This window comes from Pleurodeles waltl, chromosome 1_2, assembly GCF_031143425.1.
Source record: "Pleurodeles waltl isolate 20211129_DDA chromosome 1_2, aPleWal1.hap1.20221129, whole genome shotgun sequence".
Taxonomy (NCBI): Eukaryota; Metazoa; Chordata; class Amphibia; order Caudata; family Salamandridae; genus Pleurodeles; species Pleurodeles waltl.
In genome coordinates, this window is record NC_090437.1 from 367611934 (window position 1) to 367631039 (window position 19106).

Here is a 19106-nt window from a genome sequence, read left to right on the forward strand (position 1 = left end):
CAGAGTCCATTCCTCCACCTACTCCAGCGAGGCCCTCAGGATGCAGGATGTTCATGACCTCTTGCTCCCATGCTGTGAATTCGGGTGGAGTGGGTGGGGGTCCGCCGCCAGTCTTCTACACAGCGAGGTTGTGTCTTGACACCATCGACCGCACCTTCCCCCGTAGGTCGTTCCAGCGCTTTCGGATGTCTTCCCGATTTCTGGGGTGCTGTCCCACAGCGTTGACCCTGTCGACGATCCTTTGCCATAGCTCCGCCTTCCTGGCTATTGTGGTGTGCTGCACCTGTGTGCCGAAGAGCTGGGGCTCTACCCTAATTATTTCCTCCACCATGACCCTGAGTTCTTGGTCCGAGAACCTGGGGTGTCTTTGGGGTGCCATGGGGTGGTGTGGATGAGGTGTGGGGTGGTGTTTGTGGTGATGTGAGTGGTGGTGTGTGGTGATGTGTGCGTAGATGTGGTGTGGGTGATGATGTTGGGTTCCTGTGTGTGTTGTGGTTTGCGTTCCCTGTGCTCTCTCTCTCTGTATTGCGCCTTGTCTCTGAATTTCGATTTGTGGGGGTTTGTGGGTGATGTGGGTGTGTGTTTTATATTGTGTTGGGTGTGTGGGAGTGTTGTGTGTATGTGTATCAGGTGTGTGTATTTTGAATTGTCCAATGTGGCTGTGTTTTGGAGATGTGTGTGTATTTTGAGAGTGGCAGTGTGTGCCGCCAATGGAATACCGCGGTTGAAAGACCGCCGTGTGGATTCATGGGTCGTGATAGTGTGGGCGTATTTCTGTTGGCGTGACGGTGGAGGTTTTGTTTTCGCCAGTTTATCACTGACTTTTGGTGTGGCGGACTTGTGTTGGTATCTGAATTTTGGCAGATTCCGAGCAGTGGATTCGTGGGTCGTAATGGCATGGGCGTGTTTGTGTTGGCGTGACGGTGGAGGTTTGGTCATCTCCAGTTTATCGCTGACCACTGATGAGGCGGCCTTCCGTGGATGTCGGGTTTTTGACGGTTTGGGAGTTGTGGGTCAGAATGACCGTGGCGGTTTACCGCGGCCGCAGCGGTATTATGGCGGTCTTCTGACCGGCGGTAGGAGCCTTTTACCGCCGAGGTCAGAATGACCCCCAAAATCCCTTAAATCGTCTGAACACAGTATATTCAAAACTCTGAGTTGGGTAAATTTAGGATTTTTGAAAGTTTATTAGAAAAACGCAAAGCTGTAAAATTTCTAGAAACTTTACTGAATTTCTTAAAGACTGCTCCCATGGCTGTGCCGAAATTAGTAAATCATCTACAGATGGATGAATCATTTCTACATGTTGATTAGCTATTATAGGGGCCAGTAGTTTTGTCCAGACCCTAGGATTATTTTCAGATGAAACATGAGTGCCCGAAACTGCCAGTGATTCCCTTCCACAAAAAATCGGAGGGACATCTGATAACTTTTCTTGATGTGAATGCGTTGATAGGCAGCCTGCAAATAACCGGTCAAGAAACCCCCCTGAAATACTAATGTAAGGATCTGTTGCAGAGTTCATTGTAAAATTGATCATCACCACAAGTATATTTAGGATTTTGAGATCTATTATCATCATGAATTCCTTGAAGACCTCCTGATCAGGAACACTATGGAATACCAACTATGCGCTCATTAGCGGAGAGGGGCTGGAATATTTGCTTTCCTTATTATGAGGTTAGCAGTACTGTCCTTCAACACCTTCTGTTTTACTAAAGTCTTTTATTAAGTCATCTAGACACAGCCTAAATCTGCCAAAATCGAAAGGCACTCTGTGACATACCGCAGAGTGATCATGGCTGTTTGCTGCAAACCCTCATCTTATTCAGGAAAATTGTCTTGTCTTAGAATTTCTGTAGGTTTGAGGTGAAATGAGAGGAAGCAGTCGCCCGAGAATGTTTATGATGGAAACTACAATGATTTAAACCTGTTCATATGTCCCAGGCTGTGATCATTCCCATGGCTTCTTGTTCTTGTCAAAGAGTATCACACATGAATACAAAGGTTGTGCATACTTTTGACTTTTGAAAGACTCATATAACACCACCTTCAGTTCTCAATCAAAGGCCCTACCTACCAAAATGGCATTTCCCAAAAACAAGATTTTTGAAACCACATCAGCCTTTAACTTCCCCTGTTTTTAATGAACCTACCCTGAAGCCATGGTGGAAGCTTTAAGATTGTCACAAGAAACATTCATAGAAACCTTTCTTGTGTCTCCATACATTTGACAGTTTTGAACACTCTTCGTCAACTTGATAATCTGTAGACTGAAAATTGTTAACTAATGTGTGAGCTGCATGAACAGTATACATACCTGCTTGAATGGAGTTAGGGCAGCATGAGCACTCATCATAGATGATTATGCTGTCTTTTCAACTGTGTCTGAAATTACTATATCACCAGTCAGAATAGCTGTATGGCCTGTCAGGTTGGCCAACATATGATCAACTACAAAGAACTGAGGTAAACTTATTTCACCCTTTGATAATGGATACAGCCACCACATTAAATATAGTACTGATGTTCTTCTGGAACTTTCTTCTCTCTCTTCAACAGTCTCTGAACGACAGAAATAACTGTACGCTTCAGATCTATGGATCTGGTTAAATCAATTGCAATAAGAGTCAAGCTGCTCCTCCTCCACCATTAGTTGAAGATTAGCAGCTAAGTAGAAAACAACTCCATGCAAATCCCGATTGTGCATGTACTACTTGCTTGGTACCATGACCCTATCCATGCCTTCCATTTACTTCTGATCATAATCAGGAGAAGATAGTAGGATTGCCCACCTGGAGGGAGTGACAACCAGGAAGCACCTAAATGCCCAAGAGACCCACAAGATGAAGAGGCATTCCTTGTTAACCATTAAATGTTACAGATTAGACAAAAAATTGCATTTGTGTCTCATAAAAAGTAAGACAAGCATACCGGTCAACAGTGACGTGCTTTCATCTGCCTTAATACCTTTCCTGCCACGGAGAGAAAAAATAGATTGTTTTTGAGTAGGGATTTTCCTCACATTTTTTAGTAAAACTAGAACCCACAATGTGAGCTACTACACTAAAATCCAACCCTAAATGCTCTGAGCTTTCATAAGCACCCCTTTCCTTCTTACTTTTGTTTTGGAGTCCACACCATACCCACGCAATTTCACCACTTTTTCACTCTGGCTATAGCCCTGAGATATGCAATTCTTAAACATCAATACAATCCACAAAAAAACAGTTTTCATCTAGGTACACAATATTTTAAGGAGACTATATCCAGCACAAGTTTCCTTTTTCTTTGGGTCGCTTTCTTTTTTTTTAAATAGACAAACAGTGAAACTTCAACTTGCACTTTTACCTACCACCATAGCAAAGCAGCAAAGCATAGAAAAGGACCTTTCACAAAAATGATACATACTGTAAGGTACTACTTTCTGCCCAGGGAGGAGGGTACTTCACCTCCAAGACAATGAAAACATATATGGTAAGAGCGGCCTGCCTGCAGGGCACACACTGTAAGCAAGGAGGTATGAAAGTCATGACCAGCCTTTATGTTCTGAGTATGATGTTGGATATGTTTGTTGTTTTTTCACAAGGAATCTGGAGCTTGGAGAAGGGAATGCTGTTTTGAAGAGGTATGCTATCCTCTTATTCATAAATACTGTTTTAAGAAATGGACGAGGAAGTAAATAAGTATTTTCATATGCATGATTTCTCTGATAGTCAACCATATTGCAGTAGTAATTGGTAATGGAGAATCATTTGCCTATTCATAGGACCATGTGGCCACGAAGAGTATGATACTCCTCACTTTTTACTAAATAAATTGAGAATTCCTTACATTGCTGACATGTATCATCAGAGGAGGCTTTGTTTGTTGTTTTAGTATATTAATTGGGGAAAACTTAAGAGGTATTGGTTCAGAAAATGTACTCAACAAGCTGCAACTCTCACTATTGAGGGCAAACATTCACACCTATACAAATTCTAGATATATTCTGACACATGGAGGGTGACACTGTCATTTCTTTCCCATGAAGTTTAGTGATGATAGGATTGAAGGGCTGAAAGGCAATAACCCATCAGTGAATATTTGCATACCATCTCGATCACAATTTGCAATCACTGCTGAAGAAATATATTTGTTTGAAGTGTTTTCAGCCTATAATGGATGAATTTGTGGACTCCTTGCAGCTTTCCTTACAGCCAATCAAAGTTGGAAAAGCACTGAAAACAATGATATCTTGTCTGACTTTGTGGCTCACTGTGTGTGACTTTGAGAAGAGACAAATGAACTATCAAATTCAGTGGCAAAGAAAAAGTTTCCTAGGGATTTATTTATTCCAGTCTTATTTTACATTATGTACAATAAATACAAAGGAAGCATCACTATTGGATCATACATCAACACTACTTGAAAACCAAGGAAACACAGTAAATACCTAAAAAGTCATGATTAGTAAAAAGAAAAAATGAGCAGCACAAATTAATTTATCAAGCATCCAATCAGTCGTTCATGATTGATTTTTGATAGCCCTCTGCAAAGGCACAACAGCACAATTAAGGAAGAGACAGGGCCTTCTCTGGGACTGCAACACTGACCTAGTCATAAGAGGCAAGATGAGCATCTATGGCTCATCCCTCAGCCTCACCCTCTCCAACGCATATATAACCCCGCTGGCCAACATCGTCAGATTCCACGATCTCAACATAGTTTCCTGCGCAGACGACGCCCAAGTCATCCTCTCACTCATTGATGACTCCTCCACTACCAGAACCAACTTACTCAGATGCAAAACAATCATCACTCACTGGATAAAGAACAACTGCCTGCAGCTGAACAGAGACAAGACTGAAGTACAGATCTTTGGCAATAGGAGCAACACACCGAGTCACTCCTGGTGGCTATCAGTCTTGGACCAGCAGCCACTCCCTCCGACCATGCCAGAAACCTCAGAATCAATATCCATAAAGGGGGTACCCTGTAACCCTAGACTGCCTTGGGTACTATCATTAACAAAATGCAAAAAATAGACAGTCAGGGACAAATCGAATTATTATTTAAAGAAGCCAGTGATCACTCCTGATTTCTGGGTTGATTCCTTTCCCTTATTTTTTTTAAATCTTTATAACAAAGGACAACAGAAGCTTGTCATAAAACACTCCATCTCACATAGTACAAACAAAAATATAACATAGTATAAACATAAATATAGTTATCACTTCACAAATACATGTAACAGAAATATACAAAAGGAGAGATATGCCCACCATCATTTCTTTGCATTGTGGTCACTCTTTACAAAACTATAGATGTGATCCACTAAGTTGTGGTGATCGAGGGTATCAACTGCACCCAGCTGTAAAATACCGAAATATCTTTCAAAGGTATTTAGATGATGCAAGAAAACTTCTGATATAAATTAATTGGCTTCCAAACCCTTGATCCCATTAAAAAAATGTCTACGCGTTTTGGCCTCGTCACTCATGGCCTCATCAGGACCGCCAGGGGGCACTGGTACCTCTTTCTTCCGTCCAATTTCCTCTAATTACCAAAAACAGGCTCTTTTCTCCAATTAATGATTATATCTCTCTATTCGAGTATTATGTCCTAAATTCAGGCATCTTGTCTTGAGCAACAGTAGGGGCAAGCCTCTTGCCGGGTAAGTCGTTATTAGTATTGCCGTACAGCCCACAGTCACTTCTGCGCTATCCTGTAGCGCGCGTCTCTGATACTGACTACTGTTCGCGTCTGTTTGCGTCTATTATCGCAAGGAACAGTAGTCAGTATCAGAGACGCGCGCTACAGGATAGCGCAGAAGTGACTGTGGGCTGTACGGCAATACTAATAACGACTTACCCGGCAAGAGGCTTGCCCCTACAGTTGCTCAAGACAAGATGCCTGAATTTAGGACATAATACTCGAATAGAGAGATATAATCATTAATTGGAGAAAAGAGCCTGTTTTTGGTAATTAGAGGAAATTGGACGGAAGAAAGAGGTACCAGTGCCCCCTGGCGGTCCTGATGAGGCCATGAGTGACGAGGCCGAAACGCGTAGACATTTTTCTAGTGGGATCAAGGGTTTGGAAGCCAATTAATTTATATCAGAAGTTTTCTTGCATCATCTAAATACCTTTGAAAGATATTTCGGTATTTTACAGCTGGGTGCAGTTGATACCCTCGATCACCACAACTTAGTGGATCACATCTATAGTTTTGTAAAGAGTGACCACAATGCAAAGAAATGATGGTGGGCATATCTCTCCTTTTGTATTTTTATGTTACATGTATTTGTGAAGTGATAACTATATTTATGTTTATACTATGTTATATTTTTGTTTGTACTATGTGCGATGGAATGTTTTATGACAAGCTTCTGTTGTCCTTTGTTATAAAGATTTAAATAAATAAGGGAAAGGAATCAACCCAGAAATCAGGAGTGATCACTGGCTTCTTTAAATAATATTTGGATTTGTCCCTGACTGTCTATTTTTTGCATTTTGTTAAAGAAACCTCAGAATCATCACTGAAAACAATTTCACCATGAAACCACAGATGAAAGCCGTCTCCTCCACCTGATTCCTCACTTTGCGCATGCCACATAGATTTTCAAGGGGCTACTCCCTACAAATGAGACCCAGCATGACAGAGGCCCTCATCACCAGCCAACTGGACTACAGCAACGCCTTCAACATAAAAATCACTGCACACCTCCTACAGAGACTTCAGACCATACAGAATGCTGCCGCCAGACTCATCCTTGTCCTTCCCCAATGAACACACATCACAACTTATCTCAGGCAACTCTACTGGCTCCCGGTACATAAGAGTTGCCAATTTAAGCTGCTGACACAACTAGGACCCATGTATATTAACCACTGCCCAAAATTCTATCAACCGTCGAGAAGACTATGCTCTGCCTCCCTTTCACTTGCCCATACTTCCAACATCTATTGAAGCAGAAGGGTAGGACTCTCCTTCTCTCATATTGTGGCAAAAACCTGGAAGAGTCTCCCCACGCACTTCCAGACCATCACCTCACTTCTGGAATTACGAATGGCCCTCAAGACCTGGCTGTTCGAATAAGCCTCTGGGACCTGCAAGCGCCTGGATACCCTATCAGGTGATTATCCGCACTTTTTAAATCCTGATTGATTAATTGAATGATTGATGGTAAGACAGTCTGTGGGGGAGAGGAGAGCTGAACAGAAAACAGGAGGATTAGGCCTAATCATTACAGCATGGTGGCTCCACAATAGTCCATATTGAATCTAAAAATACTATCATGAACCACATGGTCAGCTGGAAAGTGGTGCGTTGGGAACATTGTGGAATGGGGGGAGGATGATCTCAGGTAAGTAGACCTGGATAACGGGCTTGGAACAAAAATGTGAGGCAAAGAAAACTGCAGACAAAGCCATGTCAGACTTGTGCAAGTTATTGGCCCACACCCTAATCAATAGTCATCTCGCCCCAGGAATAAGTAGCAAATGAAGATTTAGGAGGTCCTGCAAAACTGGGTCGCCATATTGGGCAATGCTGTGACTAGTTAAGCTGGTGCTTATACGATTTTGAAGAAAATAATATTGACATACACAAATATCACCCACAAATATCAAAGACAGAAATGTTGCATACCTAAATAGTAGACATGAAAATATTGATGACAAATACTTTGCAGGAAAAAATATCTAAAATGTAACACTATTGTAAACAAAAATAAAGAAATGACAAAGATCACCATCATATTAAAACTAAGGAAATACCTCGACAATCATAAACACTAAAATATTGACAAGAGCCAACATATTTCCAAATGTAACACATAATATTACATTAGATTTATACTGACAAAAAAACAAAAAAACAAAATATATATATATATATATATATATATACATATACATAAAAGTAAATATGAATTAGCAATTATAATAAATGTTGCAAAAAAAAATCAAACTAGTCTTCTTCCAAGCAATTCAGTACGGTCAAAACATGTGACCAGGGATGGGAAACATGGCAGCCGACCTAATATCAGTTGTGTGTCTGAGCTGGGGAGGCGCTGCTGGGATGGGATCTATCCTTACCTGATTGTGTAGTGGCAGTGTGCCAGAGATGCCAGTGTGACGCCGATGCATTGCGTGTTGGAGTTGAAGAGCAGTAAGAAGCAGCTGTTTATGCCACCGGGGGTTCTTGGGTGCTTGGCATATGCAAGAAACCCATGTTACATTGGATTGCGCTGCTAAGAAGCTCCACCAGCAGAGGAGTGGCCTGATAGCAGTAACAGCATGGCCAGATTTGGCAGAGCTAGCACATGATCTGGCAAGTGGGAGCTAGTTAGAGAGGCTCTTTCAGAGTATTAGAAGGCTGTGAGCACTCTGCTGATTTTCATGCTCACCCGCATTCAGTGGCATAAAGGAAGTGAGGATGTTAAGGTTGTAAGGGAAGAGCTGATACAGGTGGGGGGCTGTCACACACTCACCTGTGTGACACCTGTGAGACAATGAATGTTGAACCTCTAATCCCACCTGGGGCAGCAAATGGAACAAGTAGCAACAAATTTATCAACCCTCTGCCTCCAATAGGAATGGGGGTTAGGATAAAACAGGAATGGATAGACATGCATCACTGGGTCTGCTATGTTGCCTTACAACAATGCACAGGAGGGTCTGCACTCCCAGGATCTTTTAGTGTTGATGTGGTGTGGTGCACTAGAAGCAACAAGAAGAATTGTTTACTAACAGTTTTCAGCATAAAGGCCATCATTACAGCCCTGGTGGTCGGAGATAATGCGGTGGTAATACCGCCAACTGGCTGTCGGACAAAAAAATGGGATCACGACCACGGCGGAAACCGCCATCATAGACAGCCACTTTAACACTCCGACCGCTAGGGCATTAGCAACAAACACCGCGGCGGTCACCACCAACAGACAGGCGGAAGACAATGTACCGCCCACTGTATTATGAGAGGCCAATCCACCAGCTTTTCTGGGGTGGTACCAACGACATCAAAAGCACAGCAGTAACTGTACACTGAAGGGGAACCACTCACCTTTTGACACTCAACGAAGAACCAGGACGCCATGGAGCCAGAACTGCAGGTCCTCCCCATGCTGGTGTATCTACTAATACATCAGGAATTTGAAAGAATGTGGCGGCGACAACGACGGTGAGTACTGCACCTAGCACACAGGGGATGGGGGAGGAAAAGAGAGTGACACACACACGCAACATGCAACACCCCCACCCTCACCCACAACACCATACACAGAAACACATCCAACAACATTACAGATACTCCCCATTACCCCCTGGAAGAACACAAGGACAAAAGGAATTGAGTTCAATCAGTGATATTTTGGAACCAGCAGATATAGCTAACGAATATAAAAAAATAGAATATACAAATATTTACAATATGTACAGAAGGCCGTACACTGTCCTTTGTAAATGTCTGTGGGCCTGTGGCCCAAAAAATCATGGGCGAAGCCCACACTTGACTCCTGCCTCAAAATGGAGATGACACTGCAGGGGCATCAGGTTGAAAAAACACAGGCACCTCAAGGGGAAGGGGAGGGGGGAACCTGAGCCGGAAGATGGTACTACGCCACTGCTCCTGGAGGGGGCTCCATGCCCACAGCGATGTCCTGGGGAGTACAAAGCCACAGTCTCTAAAGTCTCTCAAGTGGGTGGTTTGCCCACTGCTTGGTCCTGGGGAGTGCAAAGCCACAGTCTCTCAAGTGGGTGGTTTGCTCACTGCTTGGTCCTGGGGAGTGCAAGGCCACAGTTTCTCAAGTCTCTCAAGTGGGTGGTTTGCCCACTGCTTGGTCCTGGGGAGTGCAAAGCCACAGTCTCTTAAGTGGGTGGTTTGGCCACTGCTTGCTTCTGGGGAGTGCAAGGCCACAGTCTCTCAAGTGGGTGGTTTGCCCACTGCTTGGTTCTGGGGAGTGCAAAGCCACAGTCTCTCAAGTGGGTGGTTTACCCACTGCTTGCTCCTGAGGAATGCAAGGCCACAGTCTTTCAAGTCTCTCAAGTGGGTGGTATGCCCACTGCTTGGTCCTGGGGAGTGCAAAGCCACACCTCTCAAGTGGGTGGTCTGCCCACTGCTTGGTCCTGGGTAGTGCAAAGCCACAGCCTCTCAAGTGGGTGGTTTGCCCACTGCTTGGTGTTGGAGAGTGCAAACCCATAGTCTCTCATGTGGGTGGTTTGCCCACTGCTTGGTCCTGGGGAGTGCAAGGCCACAGTCTCTCAAGTGGGTGCCATGTTCCACTGGATCTGGAAGGGGCATTGTTCCCAGTCTGCTTCATCCTGCCAAGGATTGGGTGAGTGAGTGGATGCATTTCTCCACTGGTTCTGGAGGGGGCATTGTGCCCAGTCTGCTTCATCCTGCCAAGGATTGGGTGAGTGGATGCATTTCTCCACTGGTTCTGGAGGGGGCATTGTGCCCAGTCTGCTTCATCCTAGCAAGGATTGGGTGAATGGATGCATTTCTCCACTGGTCCTGCAGGGGGCATTGTGCTCATTGATGCTGCACCTGGGGTGTGGCAGTTCCCATTCTCTCACCTGGGTGTCTGAGGCACGAGATGTGCAGGGAACAGGTAGAATGATACTCCATGGAGGTAGAGCCACACTTCATCCTGCAGTGACTTAGGCTGCAAACTGCTGGCAGTGCCAGTGCTCATGGTGGTACCTCAAGTGGTATGTGCAGGGTCGAGGATGTCTCTTGCAGCCTCGGACGGCTGCCCACTGGGGATGCTGCTGATGTCCGATGTAGTGGCACCGGCTGGGCATGTGGCGGTGCATATGAAGGTACAGGTGGCGGTGCCTGGGGTGGTGTCTGCAGCTGAGATGCTGACGGTGCTTCCTGTGGTGCAGGTGCCTGTAGCAGTGGAGGGAGACACCAGGCCGTCTCCAGCAGCCTTGGACGGCTGCCCACTGGTGATGGTGCTGGTGACTGTTGTTGTGGCAGCGGCGGTGCAGGGTGTGGTGCAGTGGAGGGGCAGGTGGCGGTCATTGCAGCGGTGTTTACCGTGGTACAGGTTGCTGGCCTGTCAAGGCAAATGGTGGACACCAGTCCCTCACCAGGAGGCTCCGAGCCCTGAAGTGACTTGCCCTTACTTTTGTGTCCCTTCCCCACCATGGTAGACACTACTGGGACCTTGGCACTGTCTCTTTTGTTTTGGATGGGTGGGTGGTGCATCTTGTCCGTGCTGCATGCCGGACCCTTCTTAACCTTGGCAGGTGGTGGAATCAGGTGGTCTTTAGCATCGCTAGGTGGCACACTGCCAGCCCTGATGGGTGGCCCCTTCGATCCTCTCAGACTTGCAGGAACCACAGCGGATACCGACTTGGAGTCTGAGGTGCTGGCCTGGGATCTAGACATCCTGCGAGAGGTCAACATTAGCTAGGAAAAGATTTGTTGACACACTGGGACGGAAAGATGGAGGGGGTGTGGGAGTGGAGGAAGAAGTAGTGGTTGTAGGAGGTGTACGTCTGCTGAGTTTGGGTGAAGGTGCGTGGGCTGGAGGCTGTTGTGAGGTGGATGGCTGTTGAGTGGGTGTGTGCCTGGATTTGTGTACTTTGGGAGGAGGGCTCACAGACACACTGGGAGAGGACACAGGGGACGTGTGCATGGCTGTGGGGGTGGTGATTGCTCATGAGGGGTGTGTTGTGATGGGTGTGTTGTTGATGGAGGCAGTGGCTGATGATGTAGTGCATGCAGGTGTGAGTGGAGACGCTACTGGGAGGGAGGTGGACGAAGAGGAGGGGGACACAGTGGAGAAAGTGGATGTTGGTATGTATGCATGGGTCTAGTGCTTGTGGGAGTGCCTGTGTGATGATGTGTGGTGCTTATATTTTCCTGAGCCACATTTGTGTGTTGATGTGTGTGCATGCTGGTCTGAAGGTGTGCTTGGGATAGGGTGAGGTAGAGGGGATTGGGTCTGGGCAGTGGAAGTCGGAGGGGGGAGGCTGGACACAGAGACAATGGCTGCCATCAGTGCTGAGGCCAGAGCCTGAAATGCTCTCTGTTTGGCCACCACGCCAGAATGAATGCCCTCCAGGTATGCATTTGTTTGTTGCAAATGCCTCTTGACACCCTGGATGGCATTCAGAATGGTTGACTGCCCCACAGTAAGGTATCTCGGAAGGTCAATAGCCTCCTCACTGAGGGCAGCAGGGCTGACTGGGCAGGGCCTGAGGTGCCTGGGGTGAAGGAGATGCCCACCCTCCTGGGTGAGTAGGCACGGGAAACACGCTGCGGGGCTGCTGGGAGGGCGGATGTACCTGTTGTTGGGATGGACACAGAGGTGTCCGCCACTGCCAGGGAGCTTCCATCTGAGGAGGAATCCCTGTCACTGGTGTCCCCTCCTGTCCCCATCATGGAGCTCCCCTTGCCCTCCGTCTCCCACTGGTGCATTCACCCTCAGTGGATTTGCCCTCATGGGCCATGTGGGAATCAGCTCCCTCCGTCGCTGGTGCCTCTGCTCCTCCGCCAGATAATTCTAATGCACACAAGGACAGGGTGACAAAACAAGAAGGGGGATAGACAGAGGATACACATGGCCAATGCCAGCAACACCACTACCGTTGGTGGACACAACACGCACTGAGCTTCCCTTTGCACTAGGCCATGCCCAACCACTCACTAAGGTAGTTAACAGCCCATGGGGTACAATGCCTAACCCCAGCATCTGCACACCTGACACCCACAGGACCATGCCCAGTAGTAGTTGACCACTTGTACCATTGGGGTAGGGGTTCTTCAGAGCGTGCAAACAAGGGACCTACCCTGCTTTGATCACTCTGGCCTAGGGGCACCCACAGCCCACATCCCCCACCCAGCTAGTTCCTAAAGCACGCAAAGTCAGATTTCTGAAACTGTACTCACCCCCTTGTGGCTGCTGTGATGCCCTCAAGTGCCCATCCAACTCTGGGTAGGACACCGCAAGGATGTGGAACATCAGGGGGGTCATGGTGCGATGGGCACCCCTTCCACGTTGGGAGGCCAGCCCCAACTGGGCCTCCACCATCTTCTTTTTCCAGCGGCACAGGTCCTCCCATCGCTTATGGCAGTGGGTACTCCACCTGTGTAAGAACCCAGGGTCCGCATCTCCTTGGCGATAGCACACCAAATACCCTTTTTTCTGGTGGGCACTGACCTAGAGGGAAAAGACAGCGGAAAAAGTAATTACTCACCCGTTCAGACTGTCAAACTCATTTCCCACCAGTTCCCACCCATGCCCTGACACACATATAGTGACCACCTCTCATGCAGCATTCAGGCCAGGACACCTTAGCACCCCCAACATGTGGCTTACATCCACACCACTCAAGACAGGCATTGCCCACGCATCATGCTAACAGTGTACTCACCTGTTTGTCTGGAGGACTGTAGAGTAACGTGTACTGGGGGAGGACCCCATTTACCAGTTTCCCCAACTACTCTGCAGTGAAGGCAGGGGCCCTTTCCCCAGAGACTCTAGCCATTGTTGCTTCCAGACTCAGGTCACAGCAGCACTTGCAGTGTAGGTCCTCTCCTGTTGATGGTCAGGTAGCAAGTGAGTGAATAGGTAGAAAGTGGTGGTGACATCCACGGCGGTGCATACCGTCACCACCGGCGTACATCGCCATTGGCTCCTGGGACCCATAAGGCCTAATGATAACCAATGCGGAGTTGCGCGGCGGTCATCGACCGCCTACCGCAACGCAGCACAACGCCAGCACAGTTACCTCATTTCCCCTTGTCCCTCCTCACAGGTCAGACAGACGCTATTTCAGGAGGGCACATGGCATGGCACCTAACTGCGTCACACCACATATTGACAAATATACTGACTCTCGAATTCACACACTGCTTCTGTGACATTAATACAAACACAGTTGTGCTATCTATGTCGTAAATGACCTTCTTCTCACTGTTCTCCTTTATACCCTACAACCGCTGAGGCAGATGATGAGATGGAGGCATCCTCCGGTGTACAGACCCCTGGTGGACCTGTCAACAATGGAGGACAGACACATTATCATCACATACAGACTTGATCGTGCCACAATCCAAGAACTGTGTCCCCAATTGGAGCCAGACCTGATGCCAGCTATCCGCCAGCCCACAGGGATACCCCTTCTAGTGCAGGTCCTGTCAGTGCTCCATTTACTGGCAAGTGGCCCCTTCCAAACAACAGTTGCCATGGCATCAGGGATGTCTCAGCCAATGTTCTCCAACGTGTTGACCAGAGTGTTGTCTGCCCTGCTGAACACATGTGCAGCTACATCGTCTTCCCCCAGGTGGAGAATTTGGCCACAGTGAAAGCTGACTTCTATGCCCTGGGACATATCCCCAACATCATTGGTGCCATTGATAGTACACATGCAGCATTTGTCCCCTCCCGCAAAAATTAACAGGTATACAGGAATAGAAAAAGCTATAATTCGATGAATGTGCAAATGGTATGTTTGGCGGACCAGTACATCTCCCATGTGAATGGCAAATATCCTGGCTCAGTGCTTGACGCCTATATCTTGAGGAATAGCAGTATCCCTTATGTGATGGGCCAACTCCAGAGGCACCGGGTGTGGCTAATAGGTGAGCCCAAGGTCCCCACACAGTATAAGTAGGTGTCTGGGTATGGGGTTGTCCCTAAGGGTTAATGTGTGTCTAACAGTTGTCCCTTGATGTTTTCAGGTGACTCTGGTTACCCCAACCTCTCATGGCTACTGACCCCAGCGAGGAATCCCGGGACAAGGGCAGAGGAACGTTACGATGAGGCACATGGGTGAACAAGGAGGATTATTGAGAGGACCTTCTGAAGGCCAGGTTCTGGTGCCTTCATCTGACAGGTGGATCCCTGTACTACTCACCCAAGAAGGTGTGCCAGATCATTGTGGATGAGCCTGGTGATGGTCTTGTGGCAGCGGTGGAGCCTGTGGACAGTGAGGAAGAGGAGGCAGATGAAGAAGATGTGGACAACAGAACAAACATTATACAGCAGTACTTCCAGTGACACACAGGTAAGAGACTGTAACTCCTTTTCACATTTCAGTATACCTTTGGACATTGTACATGGCAGACTCTTACCCTCTGTCTATGGCCACTGACTGTTCCCTTTGGATTCCCTTTTTTCAGATCTGTGTACCCCATTCTGGCTCCTTCTATTTCTACATCTTTCCAATCATTACACTGACTCCAGTACGGTTTATATTTCAATGGTATTTATTTTGTGTGCTAAATAGTATGGGGGTACGTGCAAGGGGTTGGGGTGATGGTGGAGGAAGGTCCATGGTAGAGTCCAGTCTCTTGGTATCACAGGTGCATTGTCCAATGGGGCATAGGAAGGGGAGTAATGGCAGTTCAAGGTGGACCAGGTGACATAGTGGGACACAATGGTGACAGTCAGGAGATTCTTATTTCCTGGTGGGGGTCTTGGCAATGTTCTTAATATTCTGCCTGGATCGCAGGGACCGTTTGCGGGGTGGTTCTCCTTCTGCAGGGGGTGGGGTGCTGGTGCCCTGTTGGTCCTGTGGCGGGCCCTCCTGTCCACTAGCGCCGGCGGAGGCGGAAGGCTGTTCCTCGGTTTGGCTAGTGTCAGGGGCCCTTTGTTGTGCCACTGCCTCCGTCATGGTCTTGCCCATGTCAGCGAGCACCCCTGCTATGGTGACCAGGATGGCGTAGATTTTTGTGAGGTCCTCCCTGATCCCCAGGTACTATCCCTCCTGCAGCCGCTGGGTCAGTACTGTGCCCATGGTCTCCTGGGAATGGTGGTATGCTCCCATGACGTTGGAGAGTGCCTCGTGGAGAGTCGGTTCCCTGGGCTTGTCCTCCCCCTGTTGCACAGCAGTCCTCCCAGCTTCTCTGTTGTCCTGTGCCTCTGTCCCCTGAACCGTGTGCCCACTGCCACTGACCCTAGTCCCTGATCATCCTGTCTTTGTGGGGTTGCCTGGGGTCCCTTTAGTGGTGGACACACTGCTGATTAAAGTGTCCTGGGGACAGAGGTATAGGCCTGCTGGGTGGGTGCTGTGGTGATGTTCGCTGCCGGGGAGGCTCTGTGGTGGGTTGGGACTGTGGCAGGGGAACCGACTGTTCAGAGGTCCCTGATGGGCCAGGTTGGTCATCGTGATCCAGGCGTGCAGAGCTGCTGTCCTCACTGTGGGCCTCTTCTGTGGGGGGACTGGATGTTGGTGTCACCTCCTCTCCTGTGACGTTGGGATAGGGGTCCTGTTGGGATGCAAATGCATTGTTATTGCATTTGTGTGTGCCATCTTGTGCACTGGGTGTGTTTCCCTGTATAATTGTGCTTTCCCTGTTGCTTTGGCCTTGTATGATTGCTGATTGTGTGGGCCGGGTCATCTCTCTACTGGGCATGCTGTGGTGATGGGTGTCCATGCAGGTCTGTGATGGGTGTCCATGCATTGTTGTTGCATGCAGGGCTTGGCATTGGGATGTGTAGGTTGTGATGGTGGGGTATATGTGAGGTGATGGAGTGATGAGAGTGTCTTTGAAGGTGCCATGGATGTGGTGTGAGTGATATGTGTGAGGTGATGTGTGGGGTGATGTGTTGGGGTGTATATTGTGATGTGCGTGGATGGTGTATGAGTGATGGTGTTCTGTGCCTCTGATTGAGTGTGTGCTCTTTGCTTGTCTCTCTGTGCTTGGTCTATGTGTTTTAGTTGTAAGGTGTTGTGGGTAGTGTTGGTGTGTGTTTTATAGTGGTATGAGTGTGTGGGTGTGTTGTATGTGTGTCAGGTGTGTGTATTTTGAATTGTCCAATGTAGTGCAGTTTTGTAAGTGTGTGTGTATTTTGAGCAGGGCGGTGTGTACGCCAATGGTTTACCGCAGTTGAAAGACAGCCGCGTTGATTCGTGGGACTTGATACTGTGGGCATATTCCTGTTGGCGTGGTGGTGTGGGTTTTGCTATCGCCTGTTTATCACTGACCTTTGGTCTGGCAGACTTGTGTGGGTGTCTGTATTGTGGCGGTATTCTCTGTGTTGGTCATAATACCCGTGGCGGATTACCACCGCAGGCACGGTATCTTGGTGGCTGTTGGCACGGCAGTAGGCGGGATTTACCGCCAGGGTTGTAATGAGGGCCATACTGTATTAACAGTTATTTACATTATTCTCACTTACAGGCATCATCTTAAATAGTGCTTGAGACTAGGTACAATTCAAATGTAATCTGGAGTTTCTGGCACTCTAGAGAATGTCTTAACATACAATGTTCAGTTCAAACTCAAATGTATACAGTGTCTGCTCAAAGTCTTTCCATGTTCTTGAGACCAAACTTGTAAAAAAGTGCAAACATGAAGACCTTCTGTTCTGAGGCAATAAAAGATTGAAGCACCCACAAGTTAAAGTGTCTGTAGCACTAGGACTTTCAGTAACATAGAAACAAACAATATCTGATTTCCAAGAATGGGTTTTCACTTTCAAAGAACTCAGTCTTAGCTTAATCTCAAATGTATCTATGGATCAGAGTGCACTAAACTGAGGATCATGTACTTAGCCTTGACTTTAATTCTTCAACTAGAATCCAGAGGAAGACTGAAAGTTGTGATGCAAGAAGCTCAAGAGAAGGTGGAAAACCTAGCTCTGGATGTGAAGACACTGGAAGCATCAATGGAGTCAGGATCACAGGAAAGATGCTTGCACAGGACTGTAATGAGTCTGAGCCATGAATCAGATTCAGATGGGGTATTTACACCCGACAGAAGAGACTCACATAGAAGGCTGAAAAGTTCCAACGGGAACCTGGGAGAACGCATGAGTTAAATTAACGGATGTGACCCTTGCTGATGGCAGGTGCAAGTGACAATTGGAATCAATTAACCAATGCAGGTGGAACCAAAGAGCATTAGCCGTTGGAGTCAATAGGTTATAGCAGTTGGCACCAGTAACCAAGGAAGGTGGGAAAAAAGCATAAATGGTTACATGCAATAGGTAATGGGGGATAGAGCTAATTAACCAGGAAGCATGTGATTCTCTACAAGAGTGTAAATTGAGGAAACAATGGCACAGGAGGTTCAAGTGGGTGAAGAGCTCTTGGAGGGGGACCATTGGGTGCAGGAGGCCATGAACTGCAACAGGGGAAAGTCAACATGAGCCCTGTGTGAAAAACCCACAGGACAGAGGACACAAGAGGGGGTCATGACAGGGGCCCTCTGTGTGTATGGAGACAGTGTGGATGCCTTACCGGATAATTCCAGTGGGGGCTGTGACATGAGGGAGTATCAGTTGAGGTCCCGAACAGTAGGGGGCAAGTCTGCAATATCAAATGGTGGTGCGGGTAAAAAAAGCACATCCAAAACAGTTCGTTCAAGTCCTTGCTTTGTGGTACTGTGAGGACCTCCTTGGGTAGAGGTAGACCCCCTTTAACAAGTGCTGATTCTGAGGACTATGTTAGAAGGATAATTGGATGGGGGTCTGGGAGAGCCACTGCTAAGAAATAGCATTAGTTTGCCCCTTCAGACTTGTTTCAATGAAGCCCACAAAGTCTAACGTAACACCTTCCCTTAACCCAAATTTTTAAATTATGGCATGCAACAGGCAAGGTCAGAAGAAGCCTCGAGAAGAACACATGGGACAGCCAGTGCAGGAGCCCTCCATCAAGGATGATGTCACCTATAGTAACCTTCCTCGATATCAATCAAGTCATGGTGCAGATTACACACCATCAACACAGGAGGCACAGAAAGGTGAACTCTCCTATTTCCCTCATCTCCATTCTGGTGTTGCTTAGGAGGATAATCAGGACCTAGTGTTATTTGGAATATTAACTGAAAACACATACCAACCCTTAAGTAGTCTGGCAGATTCAGTTCAGATGGTAGATGAAGGGGTAGCTTCAGTCAAAACCGGTGTGCCCTCTGTGGTTCAGACAGAAGTTGCTGGAGGTCAAGCAACATTTGAATAGATCTTGATAGAGTTTCACCAGGAAAAGCAGAGGGGGTTTGCTACATTTGCACTCAACCAGAAAAGAGTCCAGGGAGTATGTCATGCCCTGGAGGTGAAACTGGGCAATGTGTGTGAGAGGACTAAGGTGTTGGAGGCAAATGTGGGGAGGTTGGATCATAAGGTTTGAAGGAGCTCCATTCATGCAAAGGCACTGAATTT